The sequence below is a fragment of the Protopterus annectens genome, chromosome 4.part1, assembly GCF_019279795.1.
Source record: "Protopterus annectens isolate FY-2018-M chromosome 4.part1, PAN1.0, whole genome shotgun sequence".
NCBI classification, from domain to species: Eukaryota; Metazoa; Chordata; order Ceratodontiformes; family Protopteridae; genus Protopterus; species Protopterus annectens.
In genome coordinates this window covers 780,983,180-781,004,318 of record NC_056734.1, presented here as the reverse complement: position 1 = coordinate 781,004,318, position 21,139 = coordinate 780,983,180, and positions in this window count along the sequence as shown.

The following is a 21,139-nucleotide window of genomic DNA, read 5'->3' as shown; positions in this document are numbered from 1 at the left end:
CAACGGCGTACTGGGCATGCTTACACACTTAGTTGCAAAGGGCCGTCTTGCATGCACACGTATTCTAAACACGGAAGGGCACAGTATGGTATTACTGTCCCCACGTACATGAAAGCCACTCACATGTATTGACCAGTACACACTCAGGAGCTATTACAGATGTCTCAGGTGCAGATCACAGAGGTACACACCACAATCTACAATGTAGCCCTCAGACATCACCATGTCATTGGACCAGCAATACGCAGCCATACATTAACACAACACCATGTGACTCATGACCAGTGGACTGTACATAGGTCTACAGCAACTGTGTAGACTACACATGTACCGACAGGGTTCTGTCATGTGTTATGCATTGCAATGATGCCAATGTACATAACCAGGTCAGCTCTACACATACCAGGGGTCCTAGGTCTTACACAGCTGTGACAGATGACTGTCACTGTACACCAATGAACACACGTTTGGCTATGTCATACATGTAATTGCAGTGGATATGTGCATGGACCACACACACAACACATATGTAGATAGCATAGCTTTTGCTGTCCTCCTTGCAGACAAGTGGCTACAGCAATCATACGCACGCAAATGGAAGGTGGGTCCATGGCTGTTGAATGCTAACAGTACATGAGGTAGCAATGTTGACCAAGGACACATTCCCTCTGTACTAGTTACCCATGACACCCATCATATCATACAACAGTCCATGTGTTATGTATGTCAACACACGTGTCCACCAATTGCAATGCATACAAACATGGCTACATGACAGGCATGTAGGACCAACACACATGTACAATCTGTAGTGTGCATGCAGCTACCATGCATGTGCAGTAGCTGATGTAAGTAACTCATCTGTGCCTAACTACAACATGCAGTTGCAATGCAGCCCCATCATTGACACCTGTATATGGTGACATACTGACAGTACGGTAGGATGTACAGCAGGTATGGATGGATGTGTGTACATAAAGTGGTGATCCACCTGTGTAGGTGGATGTTTGCCGGGGATGGCTCACAGGTGTGTTACACACCATCCTCCCATTACATGTGCAAACAGTACGCTATGTTACCGTTACTTGACGGTGGAGACATAAACCCTACACAGCGGTCAGGTGTTACCGACAGTACATCACTTGACACCTGTAACACTTATATCCTCTTATGTGCATATAGCAGCACAATTGCCAAAGGTAGGGTTGGTACACATAATGTGGCCAATACTGCTGCATGTCTGTCAGACGTATCATCATATAGCAGGTGTATCATTCACAGTACTGCCATGTGTGTTTGCTTGTGTGACCATATATGCCACATATGGTGGGGAATACATCCCGATTGTTACACACCCCTGTACACTGTTGTAGAGATCTGTACATACTGCAGTGTGGAAAGCATGATGTATGCAGGTGTGGTGTGTGTATCAAACACATCAGCTATCCATATGTGTACAACATTTGTGGTCTCCACAGTGTGTGTGTGTATGTAGGTATGTATGGCTTTCTGGTGCATGGAGTGAGGGTGTATGCTACCATACAGAACACACAGGATCCCTAACCCCTCATGGTGATGCAGTCCACTACCCTGTTGATGCCATCAGTCTCAGCTGCACTGGCTACCTGTACATATTCTTTCTCTGTGTCACATTGTGTGGGTGCACAGTACTGTAAGGGTGATGACCACATAGGCAAGGGTCCTCACCTCAACACTATGGGATGTGCGTTATAGTGTTGTTGACCCCGTGAGTGTGAGCATGTTACTGTAATGTGACAGGGTATTACTGCTACACAGTGAGGTCTCATGCTATCAAGTGGCCTCTAACATTATCATTGGCCAGACCGCTGTGTACAACCCCTGCACCATGTCAACATACCTGTGATGTGACCTGGTATGGATGTCACATCTCTAGCCACTGTAGCCTATTAAACTGCCCACATGCTTCTGGATCAATATATGTGTGGACATATGTGGTATGTTAGACTTTCCAACAGTCAGGCTGAGGATACGTATAGCATGCTGATATTGCCATATGTGCCTGTGAGTACTCCACATTGGAGACTGCAAACAGTGCTACCTGTAGGCACATGCAAGTAGACCATAAGGAGGGAACCAGGGCATCATTACCAACATGCTGTTACTATTGTTACCGAGACACATACTGTGAACATATAACAATGCATGCTAAACCTGTACTACATGGTATGTCTGGTGCGTGTAAACAGTACACAACTAATGTAATATACACGTCTCTCACTATTCTCACACAACTAATGTAATATACACTTCTCTCACTATTCTTACACAACTAATGTAATATACACTTCTCACTACTCTGTTCACCCTGTGCATCAGACCATTTGAGCATGTCCCTGCACCGATGGTATGGATGACAGGGATGCGGCACAGGCTTCATCATATGCACAGGGTGATAATGTTTGCCAGGGGCATAGGCTGCACCAATGGATGACATTATGTGTGTGGGTAAGGGCCAGTGATATGATTGGACATGTCTGCTCAGTATGCATGTGGGTGTTGTAGTGCCTTACAGATGTCTTTGCTGTGTGCGTGTATGTGTGCACACAGTTCTGCCTTTTGTGAGGCCTACACGGGGTATTATTGACAGCTCTAGATTGTACAGACCAGGTTGTGCAGCTCACTGTGTCCGGCCATGGCCACATGACCTGTGCCTGCCAGGGGTTGCACGGGCACTACCAGGCGGAGGTACAGATTGGCTACTGTCCGACGACACATGTCCACTGGAACCGTGTCCCCACTGGTAACGTCCAGGGCCACGTCCATGTGGCCTGCTCTGTCCTGGTGTGGACAGCGCAGCACCAGCTTCACTGCTACTGCTACCGGTACTATGGGAGCAGGCATGTGAGGTGGCATGCTCACATTGACCTGCACTAGGTGGTGTAGCTGGCCTATGTCCATGTTGCCTACGCCTCACTCTGACCATATGTTCCAGCACAGACAGCTCATGCTCACGGATTGCCATGCCACGGTCAAGGATTCCGACCATGTCACCCAATCGCCTGTCCAGAACATCAGCAATCTGCTGTTGAGCATTTGCCAATGCCTGGATGTTGTCATTTAGGGTACAGATAGCAGCCCTCTGCAGCCTCTGCCCTTCTCTGTTCTGCCATTCAGCACGTGCCTGTGCCGCCATTACAGTCTGGGACATGCGTCTGGTGATACCAGCTGCTGCACTCTGTCCTGCAGGTGCATGTTTGCCAGAGGTCCTCCTATGAGCAGCACCGGCCACATGTCTGTGTGGCACATCTGCAGTCATTACACTGACACCATGGTGTGTAGACACACCTTCTGTAGCCACCACACATTCCTGTTCCACGCTAACAGACGCTGACTGTCCTTCCTCTATGGCCACTGGTGATGCGGTATGTGTTGGCAGCAGAACTGTGTGCGGGGAAGAGGGGGACATAGCTGGGATGGCAACCATTGGCACAGATTCTGCCCCTGACAACCTTGCCTGTACCTCATGCATATGTTCATCACTGCTAGTATTTATGGGGACACTAACATCAGATGGACCGCAGGAGGGTAACGCACCTACATCACCTGTGAATGCAAAGAAAGACTCTAAATTACAATAGACACACACACACACACACACACAGACATACACACACAGACAGACACACACAGACAGACACACACAGACACACACACACACACACACACACAGACACACACACACACATGCACAGACACACACACACACACACACACACACACACACACACACACACACAGACACATACACACACAGACACACACAGACACACAATGCATGTTATTTGACAGATGGCATGCAGCTTGCCTGTGGTACAGCTGAGGGCATGCAGCTCAGACATTAATAGTGTTAGTAATCATACCTCTCTGGGGTGGACACTACAGCAAGCAGGTGTCATATCAGTAGCCATGCAGTTCACACAATCATGGTAGTATGCATGCATCCTCATGATACACCATGTGGAGCAGAACAGGATAGCAGTACACATGGCTGACGTGACCTTGACATGTAATCTGCTGTGTGCATTAACATGCATACATGTCTGACACAATGGTGTCCTGACACGTGTACAGCATCGTAATGGGCATCACATTGCGGTGCTGTCTGTATGCCCTACAGATAGAATGCATGTTTAGCAAATGTGCATGAGCATGGAAGGGTAGTGTGAGCCGTCTACATTGCTATACAGTGTGAAGTACAGACACCGTGCCATTGCATGGCATCATGAGGCATCTATATTGCTGTACAATGCATAATATGTACACATTGCATAGCAATAACTGCATGCATACCCATGACATAACTGTGGATTATGACCCACGATGCTGAGGTGTATACACACCAAACCATGCTGTGTCAAGTGACAGGTCACTGCAGGACCTACAGATGACACCCCTGCACAACAACTACAGGGTCAGCTGCCTGGCAACCATGTCCACACATAGCGGACATGTCAATTCACCATTTCCCACATGACATTGATGTACTACTCACACGAGGTGCACAGCTAATGGAGATGTACTACAGCAGCAAGGGAAATGTACAGTATCTGTGGCCTGATGTGGCGACAATGTCTGTGGAAGCTGTACAGGTGACTACTGTCATGCTATGACACAGTCGTGATGTTCAACAGATCTTATATGGTAGATTTCAGTGACATCTCCAAAAGCTGTGCACAGGCTTTTAGGATGTCCAGTGTACCACATCAACTGTATAATCAGTCAACTAAGGGTATAATTGGACCATGTGTGGACAATGTGCAACAGGGTGTATACACATCACAACTTCTGTGTGGCTACATGTCTCTGGCCATCCCCCATGGCCATGTGTGGACATGTGTTGGCCAAATGTGTGTGATGGCCATCTATCTCACATGTCTGTGTTGTCCCATATGACATACACCCATAGATGTCAGATATGTCACCATCCACAGGGCTATGCAGACAACAGGTTGTATGTTTGGTATGTGGGGTATGGGTCATGGAATAGTGTGACAATATTGCAGCCAGAATACTACATGTCTGGGACATGTCAGATGGCACATCACAATGTGTGCACCCAATGCAGGGGCATATAACACAATGGTGACACCTGTGGGCTGCCCATATGACAGCTCACTGTGTGGTACTGTTTGCGTACCACACATGTTGTTCCAATGCATACTACATATGCCTCCATTGTAGAACACTTCCACTGTTGTATGCACCCACACATGTAGCAATGACAAATACTGTGGTTTCAAGTCGGTGTATCATTTTGTTTGTATATATTGCACATGGGTGGCCTGTGTGAATGATGGGTGATGCGACCTGCATATCATGACTGGAACGAACATCAAGTGTGCAAGTGTTAACTGGCCACATGGCAAATAGATCTATGCTTTAACATGCCTGATACTGATGACAGTCTCACTTGCAATGGACTCATGTCTGTGCGGCATGCCAGAGGTACCTGTATAGGGGTGACACAGCAGTATGAACATTATCCATGACTGTATGACAGCCACAGGGTGCACTGTGCATGTTAACACATTCGCCTGTATAATAGCATATAGTATGCACATGTGTGCATACACAGGGTAGCATACTGTAGTATGCAGCATGTGTGTCCACATACCTTGAATATGTTGTTACTTTACATAATGTACAGTGACACATGCAACTAAATGGGATATAATAGCAATATGTGCAGTACTGACTTACCAGGCAACTCCAGGCTCATTGGTTGGGAGACACCCACCTCCACAATGGCAGCTAGTGTTTGTGGATGCTGTTCTGAGGGTGTCCCCAGACTGGCCAGTAGCTCCTCGGTGTGTGTGAGTGGGGGCTTGGTTGGTGGCCCACCACCTGTTCCACCTTGTTCCCTGGCGATTGCAGTGGCACGCTGTTTTGCATGTCGTATCAAGTCTGTGCAGTGTCTGTGCACCTGCTGGTAGGTGCGGTTATGGCCACCCACATCGTTCACCCTCCTGCAAAGATCCTGCCACAGGTCATCCTGCTGCTGGGCATGCTGTGGCACATGGCTGAACATCACCTCATAGTTCTCAAAGGTACGGGATGAGGACATCATCCTCCTGGCGGCTGTACGCTGGAAGGCGTGTACGAAGCATTATCTGTAAGACATAATGATGGTGATAGGTCACAGTTTCAGAGATGTACAAAGATACTGCTGCCCATACATTTCTATGACATCTAGTACATCTGCACAGTTATCTTTGCAAATCATCATGACACTGACACAACTGACGTGTTTGTGTCACACACATGTAACACCCGTTATGCATTGGATATCATCACCATATATGTGTGTCACCTCATTACAGTGTTCATACTCCATGTGAATGCTGTCTTGATGTGGGCATGTCTATTTGCCTGCACTGGTGTTCTTACCTATCTCCCCATGCTTGGATGTGTCCACGGTAATGCTGTTGACCTTGATGCTGTGTATATGTCAAATATCAACACAGACACAGCCTTAATGGACTTGAGCAGTGACAATGCACACATACGCATGGAAACCTGTACATGCATGTGTTTTGCCATATACATCTACACAGCACTGTACAGCTGTTCAACATCCTGCCATGGATCGCCTGTGTTGCACATGTGATAGACATGCGACAATGGCTAGTCGGACATCATTTGCAGGGATGGTTATCAACCATAGCATGTACGGGCAAGGTTTCCTAGCTGTAACAGACAGCCATTATGCCACCGCAAGGTGCATCAGTGCCACATTACTGATCCAGACAGTTGATACTACATCTACCATGCAGCCATCACACCATGTATGACTGGGATGACATGTGCAGCTTTGATGGACAGGGTTGTATGGTTTGGAGGGAGTATGTCACATGCATGGCACAGGGATCTGTCCAGCATGTGGTGATCCTAGTATTAGGATGGTGGATGTCCATGACGTATGTCTTACAGATCAGGATATGGATATGTAGAATGTCCATCATCATGGTGTAGCAGATGTCTTTATGCAAGGTAGACAGCATGCTGCATAGTGGAGGTGAGGATTGTGAAGGCTGGTATCGCCCATCCACGCATGGCCATTACCCCTTAAAGGTGATATGTGATCCAATATTGGTCACCCCAGTGCTGTATATGCCTGTCCAATGATCTCCGTGCTCATGGATGGCACCCTGTCATGACATGGGTACCTCGTATGACTACCTAAGGGACCTGGAGACGTCACCAAGTCAGGGAGGTGTACTGCACAGCACCATCCCTTACACAGTGTCCATAATGTTGACCACAGCCTAGGTGGTAGTTAATGGGTACAGGGATGTTCACTTAGCAGTGACAATGCTGATATCATCCATCAGAATGTGCACATATGTCACACACCTCACCCACACAGCCCATTCTGTATGTTGCTCACAACACTGACACAGCTATTCCTCATAGGTCATGGCAATTCACATCCTTACATACACAGATGCCTAACATTTGTCTGTGTGGTATGGGCTACAATGAGGGTGGAGTACAACACATTAACCCTGTTCTACTGTAGCTGGCACTGGTGTGATATGCACATGTCGCTCTGGCACCTTTTGTAGTTGTGAGTCTGTCAACAGGCCACTGGTAGAACACTCCAGTGACATACAAAGGTATTTGTAATCAAACATCCGTACTGTCTTGTACATCTGTACTGCTAACATCTACAGTGATAATGGTTCATGGACATGCATACCATACTCAGCAGGTTATAGTCCGGTGCCACCCATTATGACTGTCGTCACCACTTGTGGGTTGATATTATCCAACACCCTATCTGTATTGTATGGTCATGCTAGGCACTTGTTCAGAACTTGTGAGCATGTCATGAGCTACTGATTAATATAGCACCCATTCCACACCATTTCCCACAGGTTCACTGGCTGTCCTAAAATTTCCAGCTTGCTTATGGTACAACAGCTGTTGTACACACGTAACTCGCATATCCTGTGAGACATGGTTGTATATACAGGCATGTCCAACTGTCACGTACCAGTGCTATTGCCTGTCTATATGATGGATATGTCGTACATGTGGCAATAGAGCAATTCTCTCATGTACACATTCAATGCTCACCTCCCAACATACGACACTACAGCCTGTGGGGGATGCACTTATGCAGCCCTGCTGGGGGTAATGCAGTCACCAACCCTGACTGCACTTGACAGTCATGTGGGGATGTGTAACATTCGCAAAACACCCCACTCATCACATAGTCTCACATGATCTCCACCACAGGCCACACATATGAGGACAACTTGTGCAGTACCTCTCCATACTCTGTGTAGGCACCAGAGGCAGCCCCCATCACGGAACACAACATCACCAACTTATAGCCCACAGACTCGTGTGCCTATCACATACAGCCAATAGGGTGTTATAACATACACAACATACCAGTCATAGGTGACTCTGTAGCCGGTCACACTGCAGTTCCACAGGTTACACAAGGCGATAGTCGCTTACATCTTGCTGTCGGGTAACTGGTTCTGCAACATAACCTATGCACCCATGCCACACATCACCAGGTACGATGTGACTGTCATGTTAGTGTGACTGCCCTGAGATGCCACTTCACAGACTATGTGTGCAGGGACATGCAATAGCTCACCAGTCTTGTAGCCCTGAAGGTATGGGCCAAGCCCTGGGGAGCATTATGCATTCATCCAGACCCGATACCACTGTACAATGACTGACTGTGTCACTTCAACAGTTGCCTATGCTTCTGCTGTCATTCCACAGGCATCTGGTATCTGTCCGCTTTGACTGACCTGGTCAAACACAATGCTTTGGTACAGATGACCTGCACCTGTCAGCCCTGGGAGTACAGATCACATGTAAGGCTCTTGCTGCTTCTATACTGCCTGTCTTGCACAGTTTCCAATAACAGTCACCGGCAGAATGGAAACTGGCAAGCATGACATGGGGTCATGTGACACAATGCTTGCATCTTCCTCTGTGACGCACGCAGGCAAGGCACACCTTATAATGCACCACTCCAATATCTCTGCAGTGACTGGGACCTGCCTCTAGGCTCTGCAGAGCACACCTGCAATGACAGGTTATAGACAGACCATACCTTTCAGGCACATACCTGGACCGGCACACCCACAGCTGAGGTGTTCCCATATCCCACTATGTTGTACACACATCCTGGCTAGTTACTTAGCACAATGCATCAGAGGTGCTCCATGTGCAACTAACTGTGTCCGGAACTGCTATACACATTGTAACAAGCTACAGATTCAACAACATACCCCACAGTTACCAGACCTCATTTGTTGGTGTACTGGACAGTATGGCTCAGACAGCTGCTACTGATGTGTGACTGACACTACCCCACACTTATCTGGGATAGCCACTCAGGTACCGACACATCCATGAGTCATAACCTCCACTCGGCTGGATCAACCCATACACACCACCTCCAAGACCAACATTAACATTGACATGAACACTACCAATATGTGACTGGTGTTCCACACCTGGGGTTATCCCCTCATTGGTGGATTCCAAACATATGCTAATCAACCTTGTTAGTCACATCCCGGCACCACACCCTTCACGGCGTACACAGTACATGAGTACTACAACACCTACTACAGACGTCTTATGACAGCGGTTGTTAATGTCATGACACCCGTGCAGATGGACAATGCACATACAAATGCTGAAACATACCCCAGTGCACTTCATTAGCACGTACATGACTGCATGGATCATGCTATTCCACACAGAGCCATGATGGTACACACCAGATAACAGACGCCACTCTGGTGGTCAAGTTCCATGGACATAATGTACAACAACCGGTGGAGGCTGTTGCACAGTGGTGTACAATCCCATGGGTAGGGTGGCTCACTGGTCAGCCTCGGTAGGGCCACGGGATCCCTCATCACATACTCCAAGACTAGCTACGTAAACATTACTGCGACAGATTCCGGGGTGTACCACAAGGCATTATGGTGGTATGTCAGTAGTCAATGGCAATACCCACATCTGCTCTCACATACAATAGTCACTCAGGAACATTACAGACCCAGGTGATGTTGGCAACATGCTGGCGGATGGATTCAATGCTAACACTACACCCTCTCATTCACTACAGGGCCACAATCCATGCAGGAACATTGCGGTGTCCCTGCGGTCACACCTACACAGTACTAACCTGCACTCTATATGTCCTGGGACACTGGCCCCATGTCGCCTTCCAAAGCCCCAGGCTGTGATGTCCACAAACCTCTGAACGACATGTCTCCCCACTAGGCCACCATATTCAGTAATAGCCTTGTATCAGACATTGTGGCCCCTGAATGGCACACAGCGACATTTATCACACTCCACACAGGTGGCACCACAATGCACGAGTGGGACTATAGTCCTACACACCTGACTGGACTGTTCTGCATGGCTATGGGGCACATCATCAAGGACGTCATTCACAGAGACATTGTTGGGCTCTGGTCCTTTGATGCCACCTGGGTTGGACTAGGGCCAGAGCATGGCCCCTACACCTGGTGGACTCCTTTCATACAGTTACCAGGGTAGTTGATGATGGTACGGGAGTCCACACATCCTATACTGTCCTGTCATTGCCTTTCAGCACCATTCTCCATTCTGGTATTGACAACATACACATCCACCTGCACATCGTACCCTATGTCTCAGGATGTTATGCAATGTGGCTCATGGATAGGACACACACAATGAGGGTAGCATACTATAGTACCTACTGCATTTCATTTGGCATACCACAGTCCTCAGTCACAGGGCCCCTCATGTTCAGTATATGCTTCCCTGAGGTACAGGCTAGCACAGAGGGACTTTCCCTGCCTAGCTTTACAAACCCCTGCATACAAAGTGCCATGATTGATCCACCAGCTGATACTGACTCCATCCATATGGGTGCCACTGTGACAGATACCTGATATGAAAATCATGGCCTCAAGCTGCATGACACAAGGTGCATGAACATCATCTTTGCATTACACCATTCACCCACTGACTATCACATAGGTGGTAGTCCCCTACATACATGTCACATTGTACATGTTTGTAGTACACACATATGTCGCATCCACTCCTGTGGTTACTGTATTGCCACTGTGGTGTGGATATCCTTCTACGTGGCCACACTTATCTGTACTGGGTGTGTAGCTGGTACATAGGCAACCATTGTACCTCTGAACTCAAGACTTCTACACACATTCAAGGGTACACCACCCCATTTAGGGTGTACCTTACACAACAGCTACAGCTTTACATACCCCAATATTAACATGCCATGACGTTTATTGAGCTCCGACAGTTAAAGTATGCGGCTGAACTACGGACACCACGTCTGTACACATTTGTATACTACATATTTAGGGGTGACCTCTGCTGAACAGACAGGGCCCATGTCCACAACAATATTAATGGATATACTCCATATACGCGACATAATCAAAAGCCACTGTGAGCAACATGGTCATGGATATGTGCACACATGCAACAATGAGTGGGATGTGCTTGAGGGTTACATTCCCAAACCAGACACTCACCATGCTTTGGAACATGAGTCCTATGTACATCACGCAGAGACACTCAGTAGCACTGTTCATGTGATACCTTCCTTGGTGGTTGGGAGACATATGTATGCCAGAGATCACTGCAGTGGCTGTACTGTGCAGAGGTGCAGGTAACACATGGCTCTGCTGTTCACAGGACACTACCTAGAGAGGTGCCACTGGTGTGAACACTGTAGTTGTGCTTACACATAGACTTGCGGGACTGCATAGTACCCCACTATGAACCTGTGAAGCTATTACATGTCCTTTGTGCATGGTTACTTGGTAGCCCTTCCACTTAGATTAGCTATCATGCTATTACAATGTCCCGTGCCTACAAGCCATATGTATCCTGTTATTGTACATGCCAATAGACGATACCTTTGGTATGCATGATATGCCTGTTATGCTGTGTAGAATATCTGCCATATCTACCTACAATACTATACATTACACATATTTTACATAGTATCCCATAATGCAAAGCATACTTGCAGAGTGGGACCACCTTAGACATGTCATTGTCGTTATATGCCCATACACATGCCTACTGTGACAGTATATCCACATATACTATCCCCTGCTATGGCACGTACTTGTTTGACATACCCTACCACTGACAGCGGGTTGTATGGAATTGTTCTGTTTAAAGCCCTCATGTAGCATCCCTTGTGGTGTCTGTGATGTGTACCTTGTGGCCCACTGCTGGACACACAGTTTCTACAAGCTTAAGTATGCTCAGCTAGACATCACTACATAAATACCTTTTCCCACTTCATGCATTGCAGACACTTTTAATTTATGCAAACCAGGCTATACATACAGTAAATAATTAATACAAAACATGCTATACATAAACTTACATACCGAGTGTTCTACATACCTTGTTATCATTATGGACTTTCATCTCTATCTTTCTCACACTGCTTAAACAGGTATTTTGTATGAGCATACGGTTTGAATGTCTGGCAAGTCATCCTTATATACGTCGATACCTGTAACATGTGGTTTCCTGCCACCAATTGGTGTTCCTGAGTGACTAATTACTTGCATATCAGCTGTGCAGCTACTCCATTCACCAATTATGCGGCAACAGTGGGGTATAATTGAATTCTCCACTTGGGCGTTGCCCATTGGCCCTACCTTCGGGGAGACGGCCTATATTGTGTTTTGTTATGTGTAATTGCAACTGCTATGCATAGATACAAGTATACTTTGGATTCATGTCCCCCGTGGATTGTGTGTGACAGCTAGAGTATGTGGTTCAACATGTGGGTGTACCTGTCATCCCAACGTCTGATAATGGACTATTGCAAACAAAACCTGTAACATCGCCGTTTGTTCCAATATACAATGGCTGCAATTTTGCATGGCGCCTTTAATTGTGTCTCTCACAAAGTATGTTGACGGTTCTGCAGATGTAATTGACTGACTGGATGTTTGTGCTGTTATTACAGTCTGTATTTCTATAGTTTCTAGTGTGGGGAATATCGGTAGGTGTACGTAGCATATACAGGTTTGTGGGGCTTGCATTTCTACATATTCCATATATATGTGTGTGGGCTCTGTCCCTAATTAAAGAGCTATCAGTTAGTAGACTTATGTTACGGGATTGTACATTGGGCCATTGTTAATTGGTTTCTATATAGTATGCAGGTGAGGTTGATACTTCCATACCTCCGGAATTGCAGCGATATGTAAAGGGATATGTCTAAATGACAGCTATCCCGTGTATTTCTGTCCTAGATATTTGCAGTCATTGCGGTTGTGTTGGTAGCAGAACCTCTTTGCCATGGGTTGCCACCTTTTCATATGGCCATTGTTGGACACTTGAAGGACACACAGCAGTGTTTACAGGCCAACACATAGTCATGGTCAGTACACAGGATAGCACATAATTTTATCCTCAATACATACCTATTGCTGTGGGACTTTGGCTACTTATCATATTGCATGTAATATTTATGTTTCTTACATACAGGCATAACTATTTAATGCAATTATTACATTATATATGGGACATATTAATGTCCTACAATCTCGGACATTTGCTCTTTGTAATGTTTTATGTCAGGACACACCTGCCCAGGGAGGGGCTGTCCCTCCTAATGTGGGACAGGTGGTAACCGTATGCCTACGGCTAGCTATACCCACACCTACCGTAATGATCTACCTCCGAGTTGGCACTAACAGACACATGATGCGGACACACACACACACACACACACACACACACACACACACACACACACACACACACATTACAGTCACACGGAGACGCACACGGCACCCTCAACACACACATACACAGACTACGGCACTCACAAACACAGTTGAACACAGTACATATGTGGACCGCAACACCGGCAGCAGTAACTAAATGTCCATTCATATCATCATACTTTTACTCGCGGTTGTACTGTTCCGGTACTGTGTTCTTTCAGTCTTTCAGCCTCGTGGTTGCGCATGTCGGTATGTTACATATTCCATAGTTGGCGGTATCCTATTTATTTGTACCTCCAAGGTGTTATGAATGCCGTTGACCTATCTATATATATATTTGCAGATATCGCTGAATCCGTATATATCAACATATATCACTCTATCGCCCTTTCTATCTGTATTATATATATATATATATATATATATATATATATATATATATATATATATATATATATATAGATATATATCTGACAGGGAAAGTGACAGGCAAGCTACACCTTTCATTGTGTACTTGTTGGTGTATACTGTTTCCTGGACTCCGCACGTTTGTGTCTGTACCTATCACATTACACACCTGCCGTAGGTTAGGGTTACCAGTTTTCCCACTCTGTGAGGGACAGTCCCTCTTTGGGCAGTTGTGTCCTGCAAAATATTTGTAAACATGGCAAATGTCCTGAGATTTTAGAACATACTTATTTCCTATAGTTTAAACAGTTTTTCTGTATCTGAACCACCTATATGTTATAGAAACAGAATAAGTAAGTAATCATTACAAGAATGAGCTTTTATCTAGGCAAAACAGTGAAGTTCTGATTTTTGTACTGGCCAGGTGTATGTGTTGGCCTGCAGACATCTGACGTATGTCCCACATTGGTCATTTGAAGAGGTGGCAACCCTATCATAGGTACATCTTGGCTAGCAATAGTGTTAGGTGATTCTATACATGATTACGTGTTCTACACCTGGCAGTGGTTGTTTTACCCTTCAGAGCAGGCGCTATTAGTACAGGAGTGAATAATGCTGGTTTCACCTGTTCTGGACATCATTGACCGTGATCTGCGCGATATTCGGAGAAGCTTATCCCTGTTTCGCGCATATCTATATAGTCATATTTAAACGTCGCTTAACAGCAGTGGGCAATGCATATTCCCGCTAACGTGTGCTAAACATAATCTGATGACCTACATCCGACATGCATTACTCGTGCCTTTGGGATTACGTTACATCCCTTGCAGGACGTGGGACTGAGAACATGCATGACGGTCACTGAATTTAACACATGGCCATCTGGGATTTGTACACGTGTTATGTCGTTTTGTATGTGGAGTATACTACAGCTGTTACTCCATACTGCACTCACATGGGTAACTCAGTTAGTTTACATATTGATGAGTCCAGTTAATGGTATGTCCATGTGATGTTTACTGGATGTGCTCTGGCATTGGGTATGTATATCACAGTGAGCCACACACGATACTGTGCTACACCTTCAAACGACCATAGGTGGAGCATGATGGGGTGATGAATACCTGTCATGGGTACACCCCATGCCTTGACACAACATCCATGATTATATTATGTGGAGCCCCTCATTAATGCAGCAGGGACTCCGTGCTGAGTGTGTGCAGAACAGTGCTTACACACATGCACTCCCACGATTGCCTCTGCTCCTCTAAGCGACAGTTGGTTACTCGATGTTGTGGCGACAGCGGACACTGTTTGCCCCGTTTGGTGTATGGCCTCTGACAATCGGCCGTGTACCTACCGATGTACCTGGGAACCTATACACACAGCACCACCATATGCTGATAGGCGCATGTACTGTTCAGATGTTGACATTCCGTGTTCCAATAGCTGTTGTGTGTACAATGTTTGAGGGCTGCCTATGTAGGATTCACACAGTGGGCCACCTATACATTACAATTTACAGGTGGTCGTGTTTGTGTGCCATCCATTTTACTATGTGTGCAGGTGGAGATGTGTGCCAGTCCGTAGGGGCCTACACTGTCAAAGTATGTGCTATACATTCCCTCTTTGCCAAGGCATAGGCATATTGGGCACACCTCCGTCTGCCTACTGGGGCTGGCACAGTTTGTTCATGGTCTGAATCCCTCTGTGCCTGTGATGGCCTTGGCAATTGCGGTGGGCTATGAGGGCCTTCACCATTTTGTCCCTGCTGCAGCTGTTTCTGCAGGATCATATTATGTAGCATGGCACATACTATGATGATGTGGGCACACGTGCCTGGAGAGTACTGCAAGGCTCCACCAGATGTGTCCAAGCACCGGAACCGTGATTTTAGCATCCCGAACACATGCTCTATGTTGATTCTGGTTTGTGCGTGTGCCTCATTATGGCATTCTTGCATGGGTGTGTGTGCATTTCTGATGGGAGTCATCATCCATGGCTCCAGTGCATAGCCAGCATCCCCCACAAGGTGGCCATGTGGGATGTCCCCCCTGACAAATACCTGATACAGCTGTGAGGCATGCCAGATATGGGAGTCATGGTAGCTTCCAGGGCTGCCGGCACACACATCCATGATAATGCCCTGGGCATTGCACATGACCTGGCAGTTGATGGAGTGGAATCCCTTGCGGTTTATGTAGTGCCTACCATGCTCTCCGGGTGGTGACTTGATTTGTATGTGAGTGCCGTCTATCACACCCAGTACCTCTGGGTAGTGTGCCACATGGTGGAAGTGATGCATATTGCTGGCCAACTCCTCCTGAGTTTGGGGGAAGTATATATGCTCATTGGCATGTGGTAACATGGCATCCAGGAACTGGTGTAGTACCCTGGATGCTGATGCCTGTGAGATCCCCAATATATCTCCAGTTGGCCTTTGAAAGGTACCTGTGGCTAGTATTCGCATGCTTACACATACCTTCGTGAACACTGGGATGGGTTCCCCTCTGTTGTTTCTGGTTCTCAGGTGTGGCTGGCACAGCTCCACTATTTGCTGTAAGATGTCCCTGTCCACCCTGTAATGCTCTACTATCTCCGGATCATGTAGCCCCTGGTAGGTTACCCTTGGTCTGAACACTCTTCTCCTCCTCCGGGACGTGTGGTGGTTGTCGGCATCATCCTCCACAACACCATCAGTCTCTTACACATGCTGATGAATCACAGCTATGGCAGCTCCGAACATGTACATTTTAAAAGTTCCCCGTGTGTTTACACCTATGGTGCACTGTTTGGGAATACACAGGTGTGTGTAGGGTGCTTTCACACTTTATACTATTGTGCTGTGAATACCGATGATGTCATAGGGTGTGTATGTACGATCGTAGCTACAGGGTATCTTATGTGTTTTACTACCGGAACTACTATTGTGGTGCCTTTGGTGTTGAATTACATTTGGCTGCCGTGGATTACCTCTTGACCTTCCCTTTACATTTCTGCACGTTCCACCTACCATTTTCTGGCATGCATCCAGCAGCCTGCTTTCATTTGTACTTTCCTAGACCTGGTGTATCTTGCGTAATGTGTGCTATTGCCGGTCTACTGTCGGTTTGCTTTCCTCTGCTATGACAGATCTCCTATCTTTGCAATCCAATACCTCCCCTCCTTTCTTTGCATTCCAATGCCTCCCCTATCCTGTTTTGCCGGTTTCTGCAAGCAGACTTGTCAGTTGTCGTCGATTGGCCGCCGTGAGTTGATTGGTGTTGATGGCTCATTAGTACTCCAATAACCCTACTTCGGCATTTCCTTCTTTTCTTCCCCTGACCTTCCTGTTTGTGCTATTGTTCGCGCCGCATGATTCTGCTTACTGGGTTTCAGGCACGTTTTCATCCCCGTACACATGCGCTTTTGGGCACCATGTGTGCTCTTAGCTAAATGATTCTATACCTTCCTCCCCACCCCTGTCCTGCAGCTTTGCTTAGCAATGGCCAGGCCAGATTTGCATTGCTCCAATGTGCTTACTGCTACGGTGGCACACCCCTCTGCTGATGTCATGTATCTCCTCTGAGCCACTCCTCGGTGTTATAGCGCTGCGCCGTATGGTACAACCTTCATCCGGCGGGACATTTGCGATTCAGTATTATCTGCCTCATTTGCATGGCATTGACTACTAATTCATAGTTACCACGCCAAACACTGTCGCAGGCCCTTAGCAACCCTTGCACCTTGGTTGTGGTGTTCCATGCCTACCATTGTGTATTATGGTGTAAACCTGATTTGTATTACATTGCGATTTTATGACATTTTTATATAATTTCTTTATGTTCCAGTTTGCGCACACATGCCCTGCAGTTGTACTGTGCGTTACTGTGGACTTGACATTAAATGTTGTTTTTTAGGTATTGTGCATCTTTTCTTATGCCATTGGCTGTGTATTTAGCCATTGGCATATGTTAACTTTGTAATACATGAGTCTGGTCCACTTCCATAGCTCCAATGTTCTGTTTGGGAAAATGTAAACCGTGTTTTTTGGTTTACATTTCCATGGGCTTACGCTACACCTGCACCACTTCATAAATCACTATCTGCCTTCATTTGCATGGAGCGACACTGAGCATGGGGTGATTAGCATACCTATGCCGAGGGCTGCACAGTTCTGGCGTACACCGGTAGTGCACGTGGTATTGGATCGTACCTGAATCGCTCGACGGCCATATTTGGCGTTATTCCTCCTACGCTATGCCTGCGCCTGGCGCAAGCTTCATGAATCCCAGGGATTGAAAAACAAAATGATGAATCCTGTTCTCATAGAAAATCATTCCTGTTGTAATTTCTGAATGTGTGTGACAATGAGTCACTTCTTTTGTAAAATGTCCTCCTTTTTCAAGTTGGGGCAACCACAGAGTTGCATTATCTTAGCCATCTTTTATCAAATTATTCTTACAGAAAAAATAGTTAATTGTATTTATTTATTTTGTTATTGTTAATTAGAAGACTGATGGTAACTACACATAACTAATAGCTAAATTGTTAATTTCTCCAAGAAATGTTTGAAAATGTGCAGTCAGAATTTGAATGCCACCTGGACCTGGTACTTTATGACGTTACATAATTTTAATAGTTGAATAAATGGCAAATGAAGTAAAAAATAAATGTTACAGTATTTAACAGGATTTTCTGTAAATATTGGGATAATTGAATTTTATACAACTTTAAAATAACTGATAATATACAATATTAACTATTATTATATCAGCTACTGAATATATTTCTATCTATGCACCTTTCTATATTCATATATGTGTATCTGTTTATGTATGTATATATTTATATTCACATATATGGGTCTACTTCAGATAATCAAAATTATACTTACTCACATCACTGGATTTCTACACAGGGAATGGAGGCAGTTGGCCAACATTCAACCATCAAACACCTGCAGTATGTCAAACACACACCCCCTAACTAAATATACCAACTCTGAGATCAAACTACAGTGGGGAAAAGGGCAAAATGCTGCTTCTACAATTTCTTCCCTTCTGTACTTTTGATGGAGTGTAGGCTTGCATAGGGCTTACTTATTTCTCCATCATGATTGACAATGTAATAATAATACCCAGTTTTTAACCATGTAAGTCCACTGGACACCCCATTTCAGGGCAACCAGGTACCAATCAGTAGCATAGCTAGGGCAGAACAAGAGGGGTAACTGCCCCTGGTGCAAAGTGTGTTAATGTTTGTGCCCGAAGATTTATTGCAATATTTCTGTTGTTTCAAATTGGGATGTCAACCTTTAATTTACCTGGTTTCAATGCAGTGGAACTTATTACCATCTCTTTTTCTGCTGAGTGACTCTAAGCCTTACTTTAGGGCATTCCTGAAATATTTTCTATTCAAGAGATATATTTTCATTCCTAAAAGAAAGTTTATTTTAACATTATTTGTTTTTCTGGGAGTATGTTAGTTAACCTTTATCATTTTTATTATTTATTCAAATTAGTGTAACTATTTTCATGGATTAAGTTAGCATGGTTTTGTCACAGGACACTTATGCTAAGCAAATATGATAAGCTTGTATCAGTCTGTCTGGGAGGCCAAGATGACAGATTACCCACTGACATAGTTTATTTGGATCTCACTAAGGCATTTCATATGGTTCAATATGATAGTATTGTGTCATTAATGATGGTTAATAATATAAATTGATACTGGTTATAACATAGATGGTATAGGATACGAATATGAAACGTTGTCTTGGATGACAAATTGCTTGGCTCAGGCGTATGCCATTCTGGGCCTTGTTTTGTTTACAATATATATGTCCAGTCATCCAATGACTAAATATGCAGATGATACTAAAATTGGGTCAGTGGTCACTTCAAATGAGGATCAATCTTGGATGCGAGTTTACTTGGCAAATGTGTAATCACAAGCTCTATCATCCCATTTTTAGTTTAGTATTAAGAAAACTATGGTTAGATATGTTAAATAACCCATGTTACTTATATGCCAAGAAGGACTGTAATGCTAGAAGAAGAGAAGGTGAAAAGGGACTTGGAAGTTAAGAAAGATAATAAATTCTGATCTGAGTCTAATTTGTTGCATGTACTTCAAAGATTTTATTATGAGATCAAAAACATTTTCAGGAACATTATTAGTAGGGATAATAAGGCACTATTTCAATTATATGAAGCAAGAGTGAAACTAGTTATTTAATATAGGTCTTCATTATGCAGTTGTAATACTGCTTAGTTAATAAGGCTAATATGGGTTCAGAGAAATTTTACTACGCAGGTTAAATGTTTTGAGAGATGTATACAAGAAAATCTTAATTACAGCTTGATTAGGAGTGTTCTGTTATTTATAAAAGTATACATAATCACATTTATGACAGTTTAGGGATTAACAAAAAAGACCACAACCTAACAAAGAGAAATACTAAGCAGTCTGTAGATGTAAATATAGGTTAAATCAGAATTAATGAAAATTTATTTCATAACAGAGCTGGGTGATGGTGGAATTCAATCTCATTAAGAATTAAGAAATCTGGATGCCTCATCTACTTTAAAAGTAGTTTAGACAGGTGGATGGGTGACAGTGTATGATCCTAAGCTAGTGGGTTGCATACTTTTTGAAGGCCTTTCCGTTCTTTAAATTTGACATTTCTGACATTGACATTGAACATTGTTATTTATTCAATGTATTTTATTTGATGCATTTTATGTTTTTACATTTGCTTTAGTGTTCATAATATCACACAGTGCTTTGACCTTAGAAAAGTACTATTATAACCCTGCTTGAAGCAGTGCTTGCCTTTCTGAGCTATGACAGAATCTGATACCAATGCAATTGTTCTGTCTGACAATCATCCTGCTATGCACTATCCCAAGCCCTTATTTTCTGTCCCTTAA